We start from the raw sequence: 25,968 nt of genomic DNA, 5'->3' as shown, positions 1-25,968 counted from the left end.
AACTCACAGATGGTATTCTGTCTCAGGACTGTTTGGATTGCTGAAATTAATCTCGATCTCCTGTGAAAATTAGTTTGCCAGGTGAGCCCAATTAATGGAAAATTACTTGAGGGCGACATTCCACAATATTAAAGGGAATCTGCCACCTCATTTTGCCGCTATAAAGTGTGGCCACCGCCATTAGGGGCTTATCTATAGCATTCTGTAATGCTGTAGATAAGCCCCCGATGTATCCGGAAAGATAAGAAAAACAAGTTAGATTATACTCATCCGTGGCGGTTCCCTGCGGTCCGGGTCCGATGGGCGTCGCAGGTCTGGGTCCGGCGCCTCCCATCTTCATGCGATGATGTCCTCTTCCTTGCTTCTGTCGCGGCTCCTGCGCAGGTGTGATTCTGTGCCCTGTTGAGGGCAGAGCAAAGTAGAGCAGTGCGCAGGGGCTGGGAAAGGTCAGAGAGGCCTGGCACCTGCAGTACTTTACGTTGCCATCAACAGGGCAAATAAGTACACCTGCGCAGGAGCCGCAACAGAATCAAGAATGAGGACATCATCGCATGAAGATGGGAGGCGCCAGACCCGGACCTGCAATGCCCATCGGACTGGACCGCCCCCGGTGAATATAATAAGTTGTCTTATCTTTCAGGTTACATCGGGGGCTTATCTACAGCATTACAGAATGCTGTAGATAAGTCCCTAATGGTGGTGGCAGCAGTTTATAGTGGCAAAATTAGCTGACAGATTCCATTTAAGCAGGCCATGAGTTTCAAGCAATATGGGAAAGAAAAATTCTCTCTCTGTTGCCAAAAAACATAAAATGGTGCAATGCCTTGGACAATGTATAACATTAGATAATGGTGGCTGATACAGAGCACAGACAGGTTTGTGCAGTTAAAGGCATAATGAGGAAAGGCTTTTGCCAGACAAATTCATTGTATTAAGAGAGCAGCTGCTAAAATAAAAGCAGCAAAAAGGTAGTTGAAGCTGCTGGTGCCCTTGGAGTCATGTGAACCTCAAGGTGTAGGATCCTCCAGAGGACTGCAGCTGTGCATAAACCTTCTATTCGGCCACCCCTAAACAGTCCTTACAAGCAGATATGGTTTAATTGCGAGCCATGCCTGGTTTCCTTTTTAGGTCATATAGTGGTTAGGAACCATAAGAGGCACACCTTGACGTGGTTGGATGTCCTGTGATCGAAAACCATTAACTAAGTACATTACGTTTTTAACGTTTAGGGTACGTTACCACGGTTAGTAAACACAGCGTCCAACCTGCAGCGGCCAGATGTTAGAGCATAGTGGATTGGATTTCAAGAAATCCCATCTCCACTATGCGTGCACCGCACCGGCACCTGTGGCTTCCCTGCGGAGATGCTCATGCGGCATGTCTTTCCAGAACGCAGCACGTCTTTCCAGACCACAGCACGTCTATTAATCTTGTGGAGACACTCAGTCTCCGCAAGATAAATGTAACCCGTACAATGTATTGGACGCGGTGAATCCGCACAGTTCAATGAACACATGTGCAGTCATCTTCGTTCAATAGCCGGCAGCGCTTTGGACGCAGCGGACATGTGTGGTGTCCAAAGCGCTGCCTAATACTGAACATGTGCACATACCCTAACAGCAATAGTAGAGCTCATGTATTCATTAGTCGCAGTGTGCTGACACAGCGCATATACATCATTGGAAGGTTTGCCCAATAAAATTTTTTTTACACTACGATGGTGGATTTGATCATTATACTGACTCATTTGCATTCACCATGTAGGAAAATAAGAAAAAAACAGCATTTGCATAATAATTTGGAACAAGGTGTATTATTATTCCAAGTGATATACTTTAACAAAATGTAAAGCCATATAAGCCATGAAATCTCTTCTAGCTTGTATAGTTCTGTTGTGTTGCGGTAGGTACACAATATCCTAAATATCCAGGTTTTATAGACACGTTACCTCACACTGAATTAATAAGTTCGCTTTCAAGTTAATACCAGTAAACCCCAATGGACCTATTGGATTTTGGGGGGCTTGCATTTGACTGCAACAACAGGACTGTAGACTACACTGTAAAACAAACAAAGGAACAAAACAGAAAAGACACAAAACCCCAAGATGTCCCTTGTAAAATCCCTTTTACATGGGCAGATAATTGACCAAACAAATGTAAAAACGCTTGTTCCCAAACACAGGCCTTTGAATTAATGCTGGTTGAATTGTTATATCCACGACTGGCACTCCTTCGGCCGTGTAAGTAGGCCTTTAGAAATAGAGATTGATCATTTTGCATACCAAAATCCTCAAATTATATACATTTATACATAAATCGCAGTAGGACTCCGTATAACAATGCCCGCAATACCTAGTTAAAACATTAAGATCATTTACATCTACAGGCAAGACATTTCATGCAGTTATCCTTCAGTTTCCAACTTTCCATCTTGACGGATGGATGACCACATTATCATTTAAGAGTGTTTAAAACCTAATGGCTACTCTCACTCCTCATTTTCTGTACAAATCATTTAGAAATCAGTTTGTTTTGCGTACCACCAAGCCAAGTTACTACCATTAGTGCTCATTCATATTTATGCAATTTTGTTTGGGTAATTAAACACAAAGCTCGGTCTTTAAAAGCAGAAGTCTCTGGTATTTGTAAAAGAAAATCTTGATGTCAATGAGTTTAGAGTATGGTATCATTCAATAAAAACAATTTTTAGCAAATTTATGTTCTGTAAAAGATAATGGACATGGAATAGTATATCCAGCCTTGCTAAATAGTATCAGCCTGGCATTATTGTTGAGATATAAAAAAAGAAAAGTAGATGATTGCTTCTTAACAAATACAAAAATACCAGCAACACCATAACCCCATAATATGTGCAAAAGCCTCTGTCTGACAAAACAGGTGTTTTAATGGAAAAGAGAAGGCTGATGTCAACCATTTAAGGTACTATGGCAAAAAAGTGTCTTACTGCCTAGTGTCTTACTGCCCTGCACACTAGCCAGGGCAAGGTGCAGGATCAGACAGGGCTTATGTACGTGATGGCGCAAGAGGGAAAGACCCATCTAGGGTGATAGGGAGCGCAGGTTTCAGCATAAGATGAGTGTAGAGGGATCACCATCTTCCTCCTTTCCCTATCATCAGGGCTTTCCTTTACGAGGTTCCTCACCCCCTCCTATTGTATCGCACACTGGGCAGCTCTCTGCCCTGGAGTGAGAGATACAAACTTGGAGATGAATATGGATGTAACCCCGTGCTCAAGAGGACCCAAAATACTACAGAAGACCAGATGCAGTATACATATTGTTTCGTCAGCGCGTTCCAAGGTAATCATACCTCATCATCAAAAAAAACACAGTCTCTTTTATGAGTTCCATAATATGAGATCATTACACTAGGTGCTATTATGCTACCTATTAAGCAGCACTTTCCCCTTGACACCAAACAGCATTATTGGCAAGAATAGTGCAGCAAGCAGTGGCATTCTTGCCTTCAAAATGATGGCTGCCACGACAGACCAAATTTTATCTCAATGCTGTTGTTACCCATTATACACTAGATCCAGAAGAGCATTGTATCTTTTATAGTAAATTAAAGCAGCAATGTGAATGTGAACAGAGCCTACGATAGCAGTAAGCCAGTCTATCTCTAAGGTTGTTCTTGTTTCTTTGTCATGACTGTATGGACTCTGTTGCATCCTGGAAGAGCAAGGCTGTATTGAGCATGGGGGTTCAGTAGTAGACTTGTGCTGCCTGGTAGCTCTTTAATTCTGAAATTAAAAGAAGTTTTAAAGTGGTTGTTTCAGAATAGCAGCTGGCAGCTGCCATTGGAATTGCCAAACAATGACATCCCAGATGTGCTCAGTGGCAGACAAGTTTGGAGACGTTACATTCCATTTTAGCATGTTTAGGCCAGGCAGGCTGCTCACAGCTGCACCAGTAACATGCAATCTGGCATTGTAGTGCTGAAAAACGGCTCCTGGACAATATACAGAATTAGCCGTACTACTGGTTCCACCACCAAATCAGTTTAACGCCAAGCTGTCCCTTTACCTGGGATGAAGACTTAGAAAGGTCCAGCTACTCTACATTACGCCACGCTATACAATAATCCCAAGAATAGGACCAGTATGACATTAGCTTATGAAGGCCTAGTTATAGCATTGCTCACATGGTCTCCAGACCAATCTCCAGTTACCATTGTGTCCATGAAAGAAGCAGAACTCAATGTTTAAGAGGATAGAGCTCCATTCCAGCCTTCGGTTTTCATGAACAGATGTTTTAGAAATTTTTCTTTCCATTTATCGGGATCCAAGAAATATTGTTTCTCCTTGGGGAGAGTGACATGTTAAGCATGCCGAGATGAGGAGACTTAAAGCCGCAATGCTCCTTCCATTTACATATGTATATTGTGGTAGGTGGACTCGCTCAGCTGCTTTCAGAGGTAGACACAGGGATGCTTCTTGGGTCAAGCACCTGCTGGTTTATTAAAGCATAAAATATAAAGAAGTCTAGCACTCAACTTAAGCAGTTGTGCTAGACTTCTTTATATTTGATTTGACAGTTTGGGAACCTAGTCTCAGCACCACTTTGTAGCTGTGCACACGGTGCTTTCACTCAGGTTTATTAAAGCATGACATAAATCATGGCAAGATTGAACAAAATAAACATGGCCTTTCAGGCATAAGGACAAAGTAAAAGATAACGTATATCAGAGTATAAATGCCTGTGGAATTTGCCGCTCAGGACAAAACAAATCTTCACCTCCCCTTGGAGCTACCGTCTAGATACTTGCCTGCCTCCAAACACACAGCTGGACATTTAACTTACCCAACCAACCCTTGAGGTGAAGATATGGTGAGCAGGCGTCACTTACACCTTCTCACAAGAAACCTAAACCCTTTTAAAGGCTGGTTAACCCCCCAGAACATAGCATGCTGGAGAGAAACTTATGGGTTCCACATCACAGAAGATTGCAACCTTTGTGACACATATCCCCCTCCCCCAGTGACCCTGTCACAATATCACATATATCAGAGTATATATATATATATATATATATATACACACACACATACACACACACACACATATGTTCCAGACTCACATACAGGAGTGATATTCTCCGGACCGCAGCCGAGTTTCCACAAATACAGTCCATGTTCAAAATGGCACCCCGTGCCTCTTGGGTGCGTCAGCCGCCTTGAAATCCCTGGCTCTGTGTTAGGTCCATACAGAACTGGGTTGCACAGAGCCTCCTGCTCTGAAGCTTGCAAACTCCAAACTGACACACCCAAGGCCAAACTGACAGATTTTAAATGGAATCATGGCCATAGAGCCACTTCCAAAACCCGGAGTGAAGAGAGGGATTCGCCCCACTACCAAACCCTCTAAAAATAAAAGCCCTTGATGGGTTTTCCTAAAAATCTGACTGGGCCAACTACTTGGACCCAATTCACTCTTTCTTTTATTTTGCCTTGTGATTCATAGGTGTTCTGCTGTGAACACAAGGCACTCCAGCAGGTTTAATAAGATTTCATCCGCATCCTGGGGGATACATATCGACCCTCGCATATAATCCCCTCACTGCCTCACTAAATATAATGAACTAGATGGTGGCCTGATTCTAACGCATCGGGCATTGTAGAATATGCATGTCCACGTAGTATATTGCACAGCCCACGTTGTATATTGCGCAGCCCACATAGAATATTGTCCAGCCACGTAGTATATTGCCCAGCCACATAGTATATTGCCCAGCCACGTAGTATATTGCACAGCCACGTAGTATATTGCACAGCCACGTAGTATATTGCCAGGTTACGTAGTATATTGCCCAGCCACGTAGTATATTGCCCAGCCACGTAGTATATTGCCCAGCCACGTAGTATATTGCCCAGTTACGTAGTATATTGCCAAGCCACGTAGTATATTGCCCAGCCACGTAGTATATTGCCCAGTGACGTAGTATATTGCCCAGCCACGTAGTATATTTCCCAGCCACGTAGTATATTGCCCAGACACGTCGTATATTGCCCAGTCACGTAGTATATTGCTCAGTGACGTAGTATATTGTGCAGCCATGTAGTATATTGGCCAGTTACGTAGTATATTGCCTAGTGACGTAGTATATTGCGCAGCCACGTAGTATATTGCCCAGTCACGTCGTATATTGCCCAGTCACGTAGTATATTGCTCAGTGACGTAGTATATTGCGCAGCCATGTAGTATATTGGCCAGTTACGTAGTATATTGCCTAGTGACGTAGTATATTGCGCAGCCACGTAGTATATTGCCCAGTCACGTAGTATATTGCCCAGTGACGTAGTATATCGCACAGCAACATAGTATACAGCACAGAGCCACGTAGTATATTGGCCAGTAACGTAGTATATTGCCCAGTGACATAGTATATTGGCGAGTGACGTAGTATACAGCACAGAGCCACGTAGTATATTGGCCAGTCACGTAGTATATTGCCCAGCTACATAGTATATTGCCCAGCCAGGTTTGTCACAGGTGAAAAAATAAAAAATAAACATATACTCACCTTTCCGAAGGCCCCTTGTAGTTCACGGCAGCTTCCGGTCCCAGCGTTGGTATAGGCGCAGGACCTGTGATGACGTTGCGGTCACATGACTGTGACGTCATGGCAGGTCCTTGTCGCGCAGGGCCTGTGATGACGTTGAGGTCACATGACCGTGACGTCATGGCAGGTCCTTCTGCCATACCATCTTTGCAACCGGAAAGTGCAACGGAAGATGGCGGCCGGCGGGAGCGGCTCAGCGGACTACGGAGGGTGAGTATAGCAGGTTTTTTTTTTTTTTAATTAATTTTAACATTACATTTTTTACTATTGATGCCGCATAGGCAGCGTCAATAGTAAAAAGTTGGGGACACACAGGGTTAATAGATGCGGTAACGGAGTGCGTTACCCGCGGCATAACGTGGTCCGTTAGAATATCGCAAGAACAAAATTGTGTGAACATGCCCTAAGGATGTATTTGTGTTTTTTTTTCTTTGCCTGTTTTGTAATGAGGGGTAAGAAATAAGCTGTGGAAAGGACACTTTCTAAGCACAAGTCTTACATTAAAAAAAAAACCTTTAAGGATGACCTGTGAAATGCATTATAAAAAAATACAATAATAATGGAAATATCTTAAAAATCCCTGAGCTCTCCGGGTTCTGATTTTTTTTTTATTGTTTTTGCTGTGTCACTCCATTGCAGTCACTCCAATTCAGAGATATTGCTTTTGGAGCGTAGTATGTGACATCTCTGCTTGTAGATCAATTGGGCGTTTCTTCAGAGTCTTCTATGGGATCTTGCGATTCGATTGCTAGCGTCTGGGATGGAGGGATGAAGTACATGCACCCAGAGGAACCCTTCTTGCAATTCAACAGAGTGCCGCTTCAGAGATTTCCAAAGGCAATAAATGTGAATATCTCAGGGATTTTAACAAAGTATTTAACACATGTTTGAGCAAGTGACAGGTCCTCTTTAAACTACAAGACCTTTCAAGTGAATCCATACTTTATATTAAAAATGGCAATAAAGCTATATATGTAAAATTCATCATGTTTTTAGATTCATAACATAGTTGATGTTTTGACCATTAATTTATTCTGCATGTTGGATAATTAGAATCTAATGATATTTGGATATGATAAGAGAGATGGTTCTGAGTCAATGACTTTTATAAGAGCTACAAGTATCTGTATAAAGCTTCCTCTAGTTCTCACTGAAGACACACACGGTGGAATTTTATCAAGTAATAGATTAACAGCTTTTTGGCAAAGGGAAGGAAAAGCCATTGATATTTTTTAAAAGGGTTTTATATGCTTTTTTTTTAAAGAAAAATATTGCTCATTATGGTTAGGTGTACTAGGTTGTTGGACATGCATAAACTGATCCAGGTTATATTTTATTTGAGAATGACTTAATTGATGAGGTAGTTTCTCTGGCCATGTTTTCCCCCAGAGAAAAAGGTTGCCTAATATTTTCCTATCCAGTAATTCCCATTATACATGCATTACCAAAAATACACAAAAGGTACAAAACCACTGCATTATAAACCAATTAGCGTATATACTCAAGTATAAGCTGAGGCACCTAATTTTGCCACGAAAAACTGGGTAAGCTTATAATTTGAGTATAAGCCAGGTATGCATTGTCCCTTCATCCTTGTCCTGGTATGCATTGTCCCCTCATCCTTGTCCTGGTATGCATGGCTCCCCGTCCCTATCCTTGTATGCATGCTCCCCCGTCCCTATCCTTGCAGGCATGGCTCCCCATCACTGTCCTGGTATGCATGGCTCTCCCTTCCCTGTCGTTGTATGCATGGCTCCCCCGTCCCTGTCGTTGTATGCATGGCTCCCCGGTCTCTGTCGTTGTGTGCATGGCTCACCGATACCTGTCGTTGTATGCATGGCTCACTGGTCCCTGTCGTTGTATGCATGGCTCACCGATCCCGGTCATTGTATGCATGGCTCACAGGTCCCTGTCGTCGTATGCATGGCTCCCAGGTCCCTGTTGTTGTATGCATGGCTCCTAGGTCCCTGTCACTGTATGCATGGCTCTCCTATCCTTGGCAGCGCTTCCTGCCAAGCGATCACGTGGCCCTGCTCATTAAGGTAATGAATATTCACTCCACGCCTATGTGAGTGGAGAGGCATGCATATTCATTACCTTAATGAGCGGGGCCATGTGATCGATCGGCACAGCTTCAATGCTGCTGACTAGCATTATGAATTCCTTGGATTATTTTTGTATCCCTTTCATGTTTTATACAGTTCAACTACCTTTTCCCGTAGATCCGTTGACAATTCTTTTGCTTTCCCGATGACTCACAATCCAGAAACGTCAGTGGCTGGATGAAAGATGCAAGAGTCTGTCTGGATCCCAGAAACTCACTCAGCTTTTATGCACACACACTGATTACAAGAGGTCACAGGTGAGGATGTTACCTTTTACTAGCCATACAAACCCATTTATGTCAACTTCCGTGTATGCTATCAGGCCAAAGTCACCAGGGTAAATGAACTTTCGATCAGGGTCATTTGGAGGTTTTGAGTTGTCATTATGATTTAAAAAGAGAAAGAACAGTAGTTTGACAACAAATGGCTTCACCCAACCACTAACTATGAGTGGAGAAAACATTTTGGTGTTATCATTCATATTCTCTGAAGAAAGCAAAAATTTACATTCCGGGGTATGTAAACTTTTGTGCACAACTGTATATATAGCTTAGAGGGATTCAGTTTTAATTACGTGATGTCAAATAATAGAAAATAAAAGAATTAACTGGGTAGAAGGGCAAAATGAGCAATTATAAGTACACAGTGCTATATAATATGATGATTGCAATATATTAAGGGGATAAAAACTTTGATGGGAGGAGTGTTTATTTAATAAATATCTATCTTTAAGTCCTAACCACTTTTGAAATGTGTTTTATTATAAAATTCCCTACTACATGGGTCCCTTTGGGTATGAATTTACACAGGAAAATTAAGCACCATTTGTGATCATATTCAATACTGCATATTTTATTCTTGTTCTATATACTATTAAGTACCAATTTCAGATGTAGATTCAAGGTTGTCTAATGGTTTTATCAATACGATTTTACGATCTCAGAAGGTGAAAATGTAAATTAAATCACCACTGTGATTATCCATACATAACGTCACTACGTTATGATATATTCTATGACTAAGAACATGAGCAGGACTGGAAACATGTCTGCATTCTTTTCTTATCTGTGATGCCCACTGGATCTCTTTTTTATGAAGCATGAAATAAATGGGTATTTTTGAATTCCCTATGCTGCACACTTTGGGTGCTTTCTTGAATTTACTACTCATCCAGAGCTAAGGTGTAGACCGAACAGGAATTTCCAAGTTTGGAATGGCTTGTCAATGTACACTTTTCCATTTTTCTTTTTTAGATTTCATTTGCCATATGTGTAATCTAGAAATATTTTTGTATTATTATTGCAACAAAGTGCATCTTAAAACAGTCTCTCTGGCCTCACCAGACAAACACCCCCTAGTTTTTGGTGAGACACCACTCAGTAGACAGTTTTCGTAGAAGTGGTTCTATCTGTAGTTTAGCAATATAACTGACTCCATCTGTACCTAATTTAATGTTATATTGGGTTCATAAGGCACAAAAAGTGTACATTTGAAAGATATTTTTAATTTGAGCATGGACTTTCACTACAGATGGTAGGGCCAAGACCAATGACACAACACAGGGCGCAAATGCAGTTGTCCCATGTACAAAAGTCTATAAGGCTCAAAATGTGGCTCCCACCACCGCACCGACTCACAGATATAATATCGGTACCTGCAAGTACAACGTCTTCTAGCAGCCCGTGAATGGCCACTCGATGCTGCTTATGCAGAGAACAGCAGACAAGATGAGTTTGCTAGGCGCCGTCCTAGATGACAAAGCTCAATTTCATGAAGTGAGCTGTCTTCTTCATCTTCATCCCTACCTATGCAAAGCAAAGCAGCCTTTGGCAAACACATCTTGACTGCTGCACTCTGCAGCAGTCAAAATTAATTTTGTAATTGGGTTTCATTAAAAACTTGTCTGCATTTGTTATCTATAGGTCTGACGGGGAATTGGTAACTCTTATCTGTATTCTTTTGGGCTACTCTCAGCTGATTTATAACCACAAGTAAAATGAAGGAAAAAAGACCCGTAGAAAGCAAACAGTTGTGTATTTTAGTAATGAAATAAATAATAGTTGTCCCCAACGGCAGACAACCCATTTAAGTGGTGGTGCACAGGAGCAATTAGAAGACTGGGTTTTCGCCCGACAGTAACAAATCTCTGGCTAATGTGGCTCCTTAGATTTATCTGACCTAGTACTATCATAATAGACAAAATCCATAAAATATTTTTATTCTACGTGAAAAAAAAAGAAGTTAAAACAAGTTAAATCTGTTGTATGCACATTTTTAAAATGTCGATCTAGTTTGGAAATGCAAAAAAAAAATCATCCATACAAAAAACAAATGTAAAAACATTGCAGCACTATGCTTAGCCAGAGTATATTCATTTTATTAATACCAGAGGAATCCACTGTTTATAACAGCTAGCAAATCCACCTCAACTAAGAAAATGTTTGTGCCAAGATTTGAAAGTGATGCTTTACCATTCATACAGTAAAATCCCATAGTGAGCCCGCTATGATTAACTACATCATAAACCTATTGTAATGCAGAAAAGTGCAGCCTGGGGAGCTTTGCATACATTATACTATGTGATATAAAACAGGACACAAGACTGCTGTAAAAGAAGAAAATGTGCTTTACTTAACACAGAATTTCAGTGGCAAATATTCTGTTTACTATGTTAATATATTTGAATATGTAATCCGTAATACAAATAAGCATGCTCAAGATATTGGTATATCCCAACATGCAGGAGAGCCATTTACTGAATGTAGATATAGAAGATAGCAGCCAAGCAGACTATAAAAGACAGTTTTCAATTCCAACATAATATATGGTAATCTCTCAGGTGTGATGAAGTCCACTGCTGAATGTGCCAGATACATATGCCAGCTCCATTAGAGGGTTATTTCTATGGGGGCTATTTATGGCATATCCACAGAATCTCAAGAATGGGTCCCCACGGGAATGGGGAAGTGGATATGCATTTGGGTCTCTCGCCATTCAAAATGTCTATGCAGGTATGTACAGCAATTTCTGAATTTCTCCCACATGTTAATAGAGAGATACATATACGCCTACCTCTCCATGGATAGTGCCACATGACAGGACCATGTTCTCATGTTAGTGTCAGCTGCCTGTAGTGGGACCGAAATCTATCACACATTTATGGTATTTCAAAATTTCCCAGACCTGGAAACTCCTTGAAATATGCCAATTCTCTACAGTTTACATTCACAAACAGGACACCTTGCTAAAAATCATGAGGAACAAGTTATATTAGAAAGTTGAAGAATATTGTCAAGAAAACAGGAATTCTCCACTGTTTCAACAGTGGTAATGATGGGACCATTGGGGACTTCACAGAAGAAAACCATGATATCATAACCACTAGAATTGTACAAACAGATTGTGCTATCCTATGAAATCATAGTGGTAGAGGAAGCAAAGCCAGAATATGACTTTTCTTTTAATATCTGAGATACATATCAACTATCCTGGAATATGGACTATGTCTACAATAGATCTGCACAAAGAGACTGTTCTTTACAGGGAACCTGACACATGATGCATGCTGCCTGAACCACGGGCGGCATGTATCAGACACTGGCTGCATGATTTCAGCCATGTATGTTTGCCTCAAACACTGCAGAATTTCATAGACAAACATGCATTAATAGCCAGCTGGGGACTAGTCAGAAAGGCTGGACTTTGGTACTTTCTCCCTGCTCGCTCCCCTTGATTGACAGATCTCGCTCCCAGCATGTGAATAGGTAGAGACCCGCTAGTCACTGGCAGCAGAAGGGGATCCATCTTTCCGACTTTTAATACAGTTAGGTCCATATATATTTGGACAGAGACATTTTTCTAATTTTGGTTCTAGACATTACCAGAATGAATTTTAAACAAAACAATTCAGATTCAGTTGAAGTTCAGACTTTCAGCTTTCATTTGAGGGTATCCACATTAAAATTGGATGAAGGGTTTAGGAGTTTCAGCTCCTTAACATGTGCCAACCTGTTTTTAAAGGGACCAAAAGTAATTGGACAGATTCAATAATTTTAAATAAAATGTTCATTTTTAGTACTTGGTTGAAAACCCTTTGTTGGCAATGACTGCCTGAAGTCTTAAACTTACGGACATCACCAGACGCTGTGTTTCCTCCTTTTTGATGCTCTGCCAGGCCTTCACTGCGGTGGTTTTCAGTTGCTGTTTGTTTCTGGGCCTTTCTGTCTGAAGTTTAGTCTTTAACAAGTGAAATGCATGCTCAATTGGGTTGACATCAGGTGACTGACTTGGCCATTCAAGAATATTCCACTTCTTTGCTTTAATAAACTCCTGGGTTGCTTTGGCTTTATGTTTTGGGTCATTGTCCATCTGTAGTATGAAACGATGACCAATCAGTTTGGCTGCATTTGGCTGGATCTGAGCACACAGTATGTATCTGAATGCCTCAGAATCCATTCCGCTGCTTCTGTCCTGTGTCACATCATCAATAAACACTAGTGACCCAGTGCCACTGGCAGCCATGCATGCCCAAGCCATCACACTGCCTCCACCGTGTTTTACAGATGAGGTGGTATGCTTTGGATCATGAGCTGTACCACGCCTTCGCTATACTTTTCTCTTTCCATCATTCTGGTAGAGGTTGATCTTGGTTTCATCTGTTCAAAGAATGTTCTTCCAGAACTGTGCTGGCTTTTTTGGATGTTGTTTAGCAAAGTCCAGTCTAGCCTTTTTATTCTTGATGCTTATGAGTGGCTTGCACCGTGCAGTGAACTCTCTGTATTTACTTTCATGCAGTCTTCTCTTTATGGTAGATTTGGATATTGATACGCCAACCTCCTGGAGAGTATTGTTCACTTGGTTGGCTGTTGTGAAGGGGTTTCTCTTCACCATGGAGATTATTCTGCGATCATCCACCACTATTGTCTTCTTTGGGTGCCCAGGTCTGTTTGCATTGATGAGTTCACTCACCAGTGCTTTCTTTCTTTCTCAGGATGTACCAAATTGTAGATTTTGCCACTCCTAATATTGTAGCAATTTCTCGGATGGGTTTTTTCTGTTTTCGCAGCTTAACCCCTTCACCCCCGGAGCTTTTTCCGCTTTTTCATTTTCGTTTTTTGCTCCCCTCCTTCCCAGAGCCATAACTTTTTTATTTTTCCGCCAATATGGCCATGTGAGGGCTTATTTTTTGCAGGACGAGATGTACTTTTGAACGATACCATTGGTTTTACCATGCCATGTAACAGAAAACGGGAAAAAAATTCCAAGTGTGATGAAATTACAAAAAAAGTGCAATCTCAGACTTGTTTTTTGTTTGGCTTTTTTGCTAGGTTCACCAAATGCTAAAACTAACCTGCCATTATGATTTTCCAGGTCATTATGAGTTCATAGACACCTAACATGTCTAGGTTATTTTTTATCTAAGTGGTGAAAAAAAATTCCAAAGTTTGCTTAAAAAAAAAAAAAATTGCGCGATTTTCCGATGCCCCTAGCATCTCCAATTTTCGTGATCTGGGGTCAGGTGAGGGCTTATTTTTTGCGTGCCGAGCTGGCGTTTTTAATGATACTGTTTTGGTGTAAATACGTTCTTTTGATCGCCCGTTATTGCATTTTAATGCAATGTCACGGCGACCAAAAAACGTAATTTTGGCGTTTTGATTTTTTTCTCGCTACGCCAATTAGCGGTCAGGTTAATCCTTTGTTTTTATTGATAGATCGGGCGATTCTGAACGCGGCGATACCAAATATGTGTATGTTTGATTTTTTTTTAATTCTTTTATTTTGATTGGGGCGAAAGGGGGGTGATTTGAACTTTTATATATTTTTTATTTTTTTTATATTTTTAATCACTTTTTTTTTTAAATTTTGGCATGCTTCAATAGCTTCCATAGGAGGCTAGAAGCATGCACAACTCGATCGCCTCTGCTACATAGAGGTGATGCACAGATCACCTATATGTAGCAGAAATGCAGGGTTGCTTTGAACGCCGACCACAGGGTGGTGCTCAAAGCAATCGGCCATCAACAACCATAGAGGTCTCAAGGAGACTTTTGGTTGTTATGGCAATGCACTGCTGACCCCCGATCATGTGACGGGGGTCAGCAGTTCGAGCACTTCCGGCAGCGCGGCCGGGATCGCTAGTTAAATGCCGCTGTCAACGCTTGACAGCGGCATTTAACTAGTTAATGGGGGTGGGCGGATCGCTCATTGCGCACACATATCAGCTGTACAAAACAGCTGACATGTCGCGGCTTTGAGGTGGGCTCACCGCTGGAGCCCACCTCAAAGCAGGGGATCTGCCAGCTGACGTACTATTCCGTCAGCTGGCAGAAAGGGGTTAAGGATGGCTTGTTTCACCTGCATGGAGAGCTTCTTTGACCGCATGTTTACTTCACAGCAAAACCTTCCAAATGCAAGCACCACACCTCAAATCAACTCCAGGCCTTTTATCTGCTTAATTGAGAATTAGATAACGAAGGGATTGCCCACACCTGTCCATAAAATAGCCTTGAAGTCAATTGTCCAATTACTTTTGGTCCCTTTAAAAACAGGGTGGCACATGTTAAGGAGCTGAAACTCCTAAACCCTTCATCCAATTTTAATGTGGATACCCTCAAATTAAAGCTGAAAGTCTGAACTTCAACTGCATCTGAATTGTTTTGTTTAACCCCTTCCCGACCTTTGACGCATACGCTGCGTCATGAAAGTCGGTGCCATTCCGACCCATGACGCAGCATATGCGTCATGGAAAGATCGCGTCCCTGCAGATCGGGTGAAAGGGTTAACTCCCATTTCACCCGATCTGCAGGGACAGGGGGAGTGGTAGTTTAGCCCAGGGGGGGTGGCTTCACCCCCTCGTGGCTACGATCGCTCTGATTGGCTGTTAAAAGTGAAACTGCCAATCAGAGCGATTTGTAATATTTCACCTAAAAAACTGGTGAAATATTACAATCCAGCCATGGCCGATGCTGCAATATCATCGGCCATGGCTGGAAACACTTATGTGCACCCACCCCACCCCTCCGATCGCCCCCCCAGCCCCCCGATCTGTGGTCCGCTCCCCTCGGTCCTGTGCTCCGCTCCCCCGTCCTCCTGTCCGCTTCCCCCGTGCACCAATCACACCCCCCGCGCTCCAATCAAACCCCCCCGCACTCCGGTCCCCCCCCCGCACACAGCGACCCCCCCCGTGCTCCGATCCACCCCCCCGCACAGCGATCCCTCACCCCGTGCTCCAATCCTCCCCCGTGCTCCAATCCTCCCTCCCGTGTTCTGATCCACCCCCCCCCATGCTCCGATCCACCCCCCCGTGCTCCGACGCCCCCCCCCCGTGCCCTGATCTCCCCCCCTTATACTTACCTGGCCGCCCGAGGTCCGTCCGTCTTCTTTCCTGGGCGCCGCCATCTTCCAAAATGGCGTGCGCATGTGCAGTGCGCCCGCCGAATCTGCCGGCCGGCAGATTCGTTCCAGAGTGAATTTTGATCACTGAGATATAACCTATCTCAGTGATCAAAATAAAAAAAATTGTAAATGACCCCCCCCTTTGTCACCCCCATAGATAGGGACAATAAAAAAATAAAGAATTTTTTTTTTTTCACTAAGGTTGGGGTAAGAACTAGGGTTAGGGTTAGGGGTAGGGTTAGGGTTAGGGGTAGGGGTAGGGTTAGGGGTAGGGTTAGGGTTAGGGTTTCGGTATGTGCACACATATTCTGGTCCTATGCGGATTTTTCCGCAGCGGATTTGAAAAATCCACAGTGCTAAACCGCTGCGGATTTATGGTGGATTTACCGCGGTTTTTCTGCGCATTTCACTGCGGTTTTACAACTGCGATTTTCTATTGGAGCAGTTGTAAAACCGCTGCGGAATCCGCAGAAAGAAGTGACATGCTGCGGAATGTAAACCGCTGCGTTTCCGTGCAGTTTTTCCGCAGAAAATGTACAGCGATTTTTGGTTCCCATAGGTTCACATTGAACTGTAAACTCATGGGAAACTGCTGCGGATCCGCAGCATTTTCTGCAGCGTGTGCACATACCTTTAGAATTAGGCTATGTGCACACGGTGCGGATTTGGCTGAGGATCCGCAGCAGTGTTCCATCAGGTTTACAGTACCATGTAAACATATGGAAAACCAAATCCGCTGTGCCCATGGTGCGGAAAATACCGCGCGGGAACGCTGCGTTGTATTTTCCGCAGCATGCCAATTCTTTGTGCGGATTCCGCGGCGTTTTACACCTGTTCCTCAATAGGAATCCGCAGGTGAAATCCGCACAAAAAACACTGGAAATCCGCGGAAAATCCGCAGGTAAAACGTAGTGCCTTTTACCCGCGGATTTTTCAAAAATGGTGCTGAAAAATCTCATACGAATCCGCAACGTTGGCACATAGCCTTAGGGTTGGGTTGGAATTAGGGTTGTGGTTAGGGTTAGGGGTGTGTTGGGGTTAGGGTTGTGGTTAGGGGTGTGTTGGGGTTAGGGTTGTGATTAGGGTTATGGCTACAGTTGGGATTAGGGTTAGGGGTGTGTTGGGGTTAGTGTTGGAGGTAGAATTGAGGGCTTTCCACTGTTTAGGCACTTCAGGGGGTCTCCAAACGCAACATGGCGCCACCATTGATTCCAGCCAATCTTGTATTCAAAAATTCAAATGGTGCTCCCTCACTTCCGAACCCCGACGTGTGCCCAAACAGTGGTTTACCCCCACATATGGGGTACCAGCATACTCAGGACAAACTGTGCAACAATTACTGGGGTCCAATTTCTCCTGTTACCCTTGAGAAAATAAAAAATTGCTTGCTAAAACATCATTTTTGAGGAAAGAAAAATGATTTTTTATTTTCACGGCTCTGCATTGTAAACGTCTGTGAAGCACTTGGGGGTTCAAAGTGCTCACCACATATCTAGATAAGTTCCTTGGGGGGTCTAGTTTCCAAAATGGGGTCACTTGTGGGGGGTTTCTACTGTTTAGGCACACCAGGGGCTCTGCAAACGCAACGTGACGCCCGCAGACCATTCCATCAAAGTCTGCATTTCAAAAGTCACTACTTCCCTTCTGAGCCCCCACGTGTGCCCAAACAGTGGTTTACCCCCACACATGGGGTATCAGCGTACTCAGGAGAAACTGGACAACAACTTTTGTGGTCCAATTTCTCCTGTAACCCTTGGGAAAATAAAAAATTCTGGGCTAAAAAATTATTTTTGAGGAAAGAAAACGTATTTATTATTTTCACGGCTCTGCGTTATAAACTTCTGTAAAGCACTTGGGGGTTGAAAGTGCTCACCACACATCTAGATAAGTTCCTTTGGGGGTCTAGTTTCCAAAATGGGGTCACTTGTGGGGGGTTTCTACTGTTTAGGCACACCAGGGGCTCTGCAAACGCAACGTGACGCCCGCAGACCATTCCATCAAAGTCTGCATTTCAAAAGTCACTACTTCCCTTCTGAGCCCCCACGTGTACCCAAACAGTGGTTTACCCCCACACATGGGGTATCAGCGTACTCAGGAGAAACTGGACAACAACTTTTGTGGTCCAATTTCTCCTGTAACCCTTGGGAAAATAAAAAATTCTGGGCTAAAAAATTATTTTTGAGGAAAGAAAACGTATTTATTATTTTCACGGCTCTGCGTTATAAACTTCTGTAAAGCACTTGGGGGTTGAAAGTGCTCACCACACATCTAGATAAGTTCCTTTGGGGGTCTAGTTTCCAAAATGGGGTCACTTGTGGGGGGTTTCTACTGTTTAGGCACACCAGGGGCTCTGCAAACGCAACGTGACGCCCGCAGACCATTCCATCAAAGTCTGCATTTCAAAAGTCACTACTTCCCTTCTGAGCCCCCACGTGTACCCAAACAGTGGTTTACCCCCACACATGGGGTATCGGCGTACTCAGGAGAAACTGGACAACAACTTTTGTGGTCCAATTTCTCCTGTAACCCTTGGGAAAATAAAAAATTCTGGGCTAAAAAATTATTTTTGAGGAAAGAAAACGTATTTATTATTTTCACGGCTCTGCGTTATAAACTTCTGTAAAGCACTTGGGGGTTGAAAGTGCTCACCACACATCTAGATAAGTTCCTTTGGGGGTCTAGTTTCCAAAATGGGGTCACTTGTGGGGGGTTTCTACTGTTTAGGCACACCAGGGGCTCTGCAAACGCAACGTGACGCCCGCAGACCATTCCATCAAAGTCTGCATTTCAAAAGTCACTACTTCCCTTCTGAGCCCCCACGTGTGCCCAAACAGTGGTTTACCCCCACACATGGGGTATCAGCGTACTCAGGAGAAACTGGACAACAACTTTTGGGGTCAAATTTCTCCTGTTACCCTTGGGAAAATAAAAAATTGCGGGCTAAAATTCATTTTTGAGAAAATAATTTTTTTATTTTATTTTCATGGCTCTGCGTTATAAACTTCTGTGAAGCACTTGAGGGTTCAAAGTGCTCACTACACATCTAAATTAGTTCCTTTGGGGGTCTAGTTTCCAAAATGGGGTAATTTGTGGGGGATCTCCAATGTTTAGGCACACAGGGGCTCTCCAAACGCGACATGGTGTCCGCTAATGATTGGAGATAATTTTCCATTTAAAAAGCCAAATGGCGTGCCTTCCCTTCTGAGCCCTGCCGTGTGCCCAAACAGTGGTTTACCCCCACATATGGGGTATCTGCATACTCAGGACAAACTGGACAACAACATTTGTGGTCCAATTTCTCCTATTACCATTGGCAAAATAGGAAATTCCAGGCTAAAAAATCATTTTTGAGAAAAGAAAAATTATTTTTTATTTTCATGGCTCTGCATTATAAACTTCTGTGAAGCACCTGGGGGTTTAAAGTGCTCAGTATGCATCTAGGTAAGTTCCTTGGGGGGTCTAGTTTCCAAAATGGGGTCACTTGTGGGGGAGCTCCATTGCATAGGCACACAGGGGCTCTCCAAATGCGACATGGTGTCCGCTAACAATTGGAGCTAATTTTCCATTCAAAAAGTTAAAAGGCGCGCCTTCCCTTCCGAGCCCTGCCGTGTGGTTTACCCCCACATACCCCCACAGTGGTTTACCCCCACATATGAGGTATCGGCGTACTCGGGAGAAATTGCTCAACAAATTTTAGGATCCATTTTATCCTGTTGCCCATGTGAAAATGAAAAAATTGAGGCGAAAATAAATTTGTGAAAAAAAAGTACTTTTTCATTTTTACGGATCAATTTGTGAAGCACCTGAGGGTTTAAAGTGCTCACTAGGCATCTAGATAAGTTCCTTGGGGGGTCCAGTTTCCAAAATGGGGTCACTTGTGGGGGAGCTCCAATGTTTAAGCACACAGGGTCTCTCCAAGCGCGACATGGTGTCCGCTAACGATGGAGATAATTTTTCATTCAAAAAGTCAAATGGCGCTCCTTCCCTTCCGAGCCTTACCATGTGCCCAAACAGTGGTTTACCCCCACATGTGAAGTATCGGTGTACTCAGGAGAAATTGCCAAACAAATTTTAGGATCCATTTTATCCTGTTGTCCATGTGAAAATGAAAAAATTGAGGCTAAAAAACTTTTTTTGTGAAAAAAAAGTACTTTTTCATTTTTACGGATCAATTTGTGAAGAATCTGGGGGTTTAAAGGGCTCACTATGCATCTAGATAAGTTCCTTGGGGCGTCTAGTTTCCAAAATGGGGTCACTTGTGGGGGAGCTCCAATTTTTAGGCACACGGGGGCTCTCCAAATGTGACATGGTGTCCGCTAAAGAGTGCAGCCAATTTTTCATTCAAATAGTCAAATGGCGCTCCTTCCCTTCCAAGCCCTGCCGTGCGCCCAAACAGTGGTTTACCCCCACATATGAGGTATCAGCGTACTCAGGACAAATTGGACAACAACTTACGTGGTTCAGTTTCTCCTTTTACCATTGGGAAAATAAAAAAATTGTTGCTGAAAAATCATTTTTGTGACTAAAAAGTTAAATGTTCATTTTTTCCTTCCATGTTGCTTCTGCAGCTGTGAAGCACCTGAAGGGTTAATAAACTTCTTGAATGTGGTTTTGTGCACCTTGAGGGGTGCAGTTTTTAGAATGGTGTCACTTTTGGGTATTTTCAGCCATATAGACCCCTCAAACTGACTTCAAATGTGAGGTGATCCCTAAAAAAAATGGTTTTGTAAATTTCGTTGTAAAAATGAGAAATCGCTGGTCAAATTTTAACCCTTATAACTTCCTAGCAAAAAAAAATTTTGTTTCCAAAATTGTGCTGATGTAAAGTAGACGTGTGGGAAATGTTATTTATTAACTATTTTGTGTCACATAACTCTCTGGTTTAACAGAATAAAAATTCAAAATGTGAAAATTGCGAAATTTTCAAAATTTTCGCCAAATTTCCATGTTTATCACAAATAAACACAGAATTTATTGACCTAAATTTACCACTAACATGAAGCCCAATATGTCACGAAAAAACAATCTCAGAACCGCTAGGATCCATTGAAGCGTTCCTGAGTTATTACCTCATGAAGGGACACTGGTCAGAATTGCAAAAAACGGCAAGGTCTTTAAGGTCAAAATAGGCTGGGTCATGAAGGGGTTAAAATTCATTCTGGTAATGTCTAGAACCAAAATTAGAAAAATGTCTCTGTCCAAATATATATGGACCTAACTGTACATTCCATAAGAGAGTGGAAAACTAACATTGCATGTCCACGGTGCTAATGAATTAAATGTAGTAATACTACTGTTAAATTAGGTTTTCGAAATAGGATGTAAAACACTAATCACGTCTGTTAATTTCAGCTGCACTAAATCTTCACAGACATTTTGGTAATAATACGTCATACACCAGTATGGTAGCATTTTAAAACATTACTGAAGAAAATACCATTTTAAACTAGTATAATTATAATTTCAGTAATCGTTTCTGATTATTTTTATTATAGTAGTGAAAAATTGGATAAATATGGCATAAAAAAGAAAAAGCCCAGCACATATTTCTTTATCAGTCTAGGGACAGGCTACACACTAATACCAGAATATCATGATTTAAATTATATCTTATATAAAAGCAGTTAGAATGAGCAGACTGTAGAAGAGGAAAAAAAATAAATAAATAAAAAGCAAAATATCTGGATAGAAATTACACTTGCTGTAAATCCCGCACAAAGCAAGATTTAACCAGGAATCCCAAAGCTTTTAGTTTGGGTGAATATTTAATACTGTTATTAATCATTTTTAATCCGTTTGCTTTTAATTAAGAAACAGCATGATGCTTTCCTATCAACATATGCCAGGGAGCAGATTAATTGTAGCTTAAGATAACTTGCCTTGATTGGTGTAATGTATTAGCTAACAAGGCACAAGCTCCAAAACACATGCAAGCATTGCCTGGAAATGCTCAAGCAATCCCCCGGCAGCCATGCTCCCCCACCGCAACCTTTTCAGCCACATCTATCTTAAATTGTTGAAAATGGCTAGCAGCTAGCTCGAGAATGGTCATTGTGAAATGTTGATGGGGTCTGCCAAGGATGAACAATAACGGGACACAAACATTCAGGAAAGAAAGCACTATTGTGCATCCCGTGAAATGTTATAAAATATATCAACTGACTCTACAATGGTAAACAAAAAAACCTTATATATAACATTTTTGGGGGGAACTGCATTATTTTTTCTCACCTAAGTAATGATTAAATACTATCAGCAATGGATGTACGTACAAGTGTTTATTACACATAACGATGTTCACACAGGGAAATATGGTACTGCCTTCCCCAGTTTTGCTTATTATTTTACATTTCAGTTATGTGCCAGCCTTCAATCTTTTTGTTTGGGACCCTTCACAGTATCATTTTCATCCACTTAGACGGCATGACTAAAATGCATTTATACACCAGATTTTATATACATTTTTGGTGGTGTTTTCATTTTATATCATTAGTGAATACAATAAAGGAGAACGTGGTCAAATTCTGCGCTGCTGAATCATTGTAGTCCAAAGGTATTATTAAAAGTGGTCCTGTTTGGTGACCTGTTTGGCGTCGAGATGTGGTATTTCCTGATGAAGGAGTTCTTTGAAACTCAGAAACGCGTTGAATAAAGACCACTTTTAATAATACCTTTGGACTACAATGATTCAGCAGCGCAGAATTTGACCACGTTCTCCTATATTGTATTCTGAATGGCCGGTTCCTCGTAGATCCATGGATCTGCGGCAGCGAATCTCTCCAATGCTTGTCTTAAGCTACGTCTGGTGAGTGCTTAATCTCGGATAAAACCCTATTGCGCCATTTCCTTCCAACAGTTTTTGTATCATTAGTGACATACAAAAAAATGTAATGGCATACAACCACCAAACAGCAGTACTCTGTACCTGCTTCTCCAGCATAACAAAAAGAATGAAACAGAACAGGTGTTATTGGCAGGGGTGGGTTGTTAAATTTCAGAGGGGCAATCACATACCTCTGGCCCATAAGCTGATGGGGGCCAGGTCTTTAACCTCTAGTTATTGCATAAAAGTAGCAGAGGTAACCTGGTTTGAAAAAAAAAATTATGGCTGGGATCTAAATAATGTGATTGCACACACGTGCAATCCTACATACATTATTGGGCTCTTAATAACAGCACAATCTTTAGGAGTCACCAAGAAATAAAAGAAGTATTGCTATTTAATGCTATATTTTGCATTAGTTTTAGGTGGTGCAGTGGCATTTCAGAGATATTAGTTATTAGATATTAGTTGTGTGTCTCAGATGTACAGTGGGTACGGAATATATTCAAACCCCTTTAAATTTTTCACTCTTTGTTCAATTGCAGCCATTTGGTAAATTCACAAAAGTTAATTTTTTCGCATTAATGTACACTTTGCACCCCATCCTGACTGAAAAAAAGTAAATGTAAGAAATGTAGTAAATTTTTGCAAATTTAATAAAAAACGTAAATGTAAGAAATGTAGTAATTTTTTGCAAATTTAATAAAAATGAAAAACTGAAATATCACATGGTCATAAATATTCACACCCTTTGCTCAGACACTCATATTTAAGTCACATGCTGTCCATTTCCTTGTGATCCTCCTTGGGATGGTTCTACTCCTTCATTGGAGTCCAGCAGTGTTTAATTAAACTGATAGAACTTGATTTGGAAAGGCACACACCTGTCTATATAAGACCTCACAGCTCACAGTTCATGTCAGACCAAATGAGAATCATGAGGTCAGAGGAACTGGCCAAGGAGCTCAGAGACAGACTTGTAGCAAGACACAGATCTGGCCAAGGTTACAACAGAATTTCTGCAGTACTCAAGGTTCCTAAGAGCACAGTGGCCTCCATAATCCTTAAATGGAAGAAGTTTGGGACCACCAGAAGACTTCCTAGACTGGGCCGTCCAGCCAAACTGAGCAATCGTGGGAGAAGAGCCAATGTGAGAGAGGTAAAGAAAAACCCCCAAATCACTGTGACTGAGCTCCAGAGATGCAGTAGGGAGATGGGAGAAAGTTCCACAAAGTGAACTATCACTGTAGCCCCTCAACCAGTCGGGCCTTTATGGAAGAGTGGCCCGACGGAGGCCTCTCCTTAGTGCAAAACATATGAAAGCCTGCATATAGTTTTCTAAAAAAACACATGAAGGACTCCCAAACTATGAGAAATAAAATTCTCTGGGCTGATGAGACAAAGATAGACCTTTTTGGTGATGATGCGAAGTGGTATGTGTGGAAAAAACCAGGCACTGCTCATCACCAGCCCAATACAATCCCAACAGTGAAACATGGTGGTGGCAGTATCAAGCTATGGGGGTGTTTTTCAGCGGCAGGGACAGGATGACTAGTTGTCATTAAAGGAAACAAGAATGCGGCCAAGTACAGAGATATCCTGGATGAAAACCTCTTCCAGAGTGCTCTGGATCTCAGCCTTGGTCGAAGGTTCACCTTCCAACAAGACAATGACCCTAAGCACACAGCTAAAATAACAAAGGAGTGGCTTCAGAACAACTCTGTGACCATCCTCGACTGGTCCAGCCCTGACCTAAAGCCAATTGAACATCTCTGGAGCGACCTGAAAATGGCTGTTCACCAACGTTCACCATCCAACCTGATGGAACTGGAGAGGATCTGCAAGGAAAAATGACAGAGGATCCCCAAAATCAGGTGTGAAAAACTTGTTGCATCATTCCCAAAAAGACTCATGGCTGTACTAGCTCAAAAGGGTGCTTCTACTCAATATTGAGCAAAGGGTCTGTATACTTATGTGATATTTCAGTTTTGTTTTGTTTTTAGTTTGCAAAAATTACTACATTTCTGTTTTTTTTTTCAGTCAAGATGGGGTGCAGTGTGTACATTAATGAGAAAAAAATGAACTTTTTTGAATTTACCAAATGGCTGCAATGAAAGAAAGACTGAAAAATTTAAAGTGGTATGAATACTTTCTGTAGCCATTGTAGAACATCAGCAACCAAAATACAAATTTAGTAGTCCACTATAACAAATTCACCATGGAGAAGACTCTCACACCACCTCCTCACCTCGCCCCCTATCTGTCGGAGTCCCGCAAGGTTCAGTCCTAGGGCCTCTACTCTTCTCCATCTATACCTTTGGCCTCGGACAGCTGATAGAGTCCCATGGCTTTCAGTATCATCTCTATGCTGACGACAAACGGATCTACATCTCTGGACCAGATATCACCACCCTACTAACCAGAATCCCACAATGTCTGTCTGCTATTTCATCCTTCTTCTCTGCTAGATTTCTAAAACTTAATATGGACAAAATAGAATTCATCATCTTTCCCCCATCTCACTCGACTCCCCCAACAGACCTATCCATTAAAATAAATGGCTGCCCACTGTCCTCAGTCCCATGAGCTCGCTGCCTCGGGGTAATCATTCACACTGATCTCTCCTTTAAACCACATATCCAAGCCCTTTCCACTTCCTGCCGACTTCAACTCAAAAATATTTCCCGGATCCATACATTCCTAAACCAAGAATCTGCAAAAAACCCTAGTCCATGCCCTCATCATCTCCCGCCTTGACTACTGCAACCTCCTGCTCTGTCGCCTCCCTTCTAACACTCTTGAACCCCTCCAATCTATTCTAAACTATGCTGCCCAACTAATCCACCTGTCCCCCCTGCTATTCCCCAGCCTCTCCCCTCTGTCAATCCCTGCACTGGCTCTCCATTACCCAACGACTCCAGTTCAAAACCCTAACCATGACATACAAAGCCATCCACAACATGTCTCCTCGATACATCTGTGACCTCGTCTCCTGGTACTTACCTGCACACAACCTCCGATCCTCACAAGATCTTCTTCTATACTCCCCTCTTATCTTCTC

At 42.2% G+C, this 25,968-nt stretch overlaps 1 protein-coding gene across 2 annotated transcripts in view; it reads right to left on the bottom strand.

Moving 5' to 3' along the window:
* ACACA (acetyl-CoA carboxylase alpha) overlaps positions 1-25,968 on the bottom strand; it is a 575,142-nt gene that overhangs the window by 4,449 nt on the left and 544,725 nt on the right. The window lies entirely within an intron of this gene.

The sequence above is a fragment of the Ranitomeya imitator genome, chromosome 3 (assembly GCF_032444005.1).
Source record: "Ranitomeya imitator isolate aRanImi1 chromosome 3, aRanImi1.pri, whole genome shotgun sequence".
Classification (NCBI taxonomy): Eukaryota; Metazoa; Chordata; class Amphibia; order Anura; family Dendrobatidae; genus Ranitomeya; species Ranitomeya imitator.
This window is presented reverse-complemented; position numbering and strand designations above follow the sequence as displayed.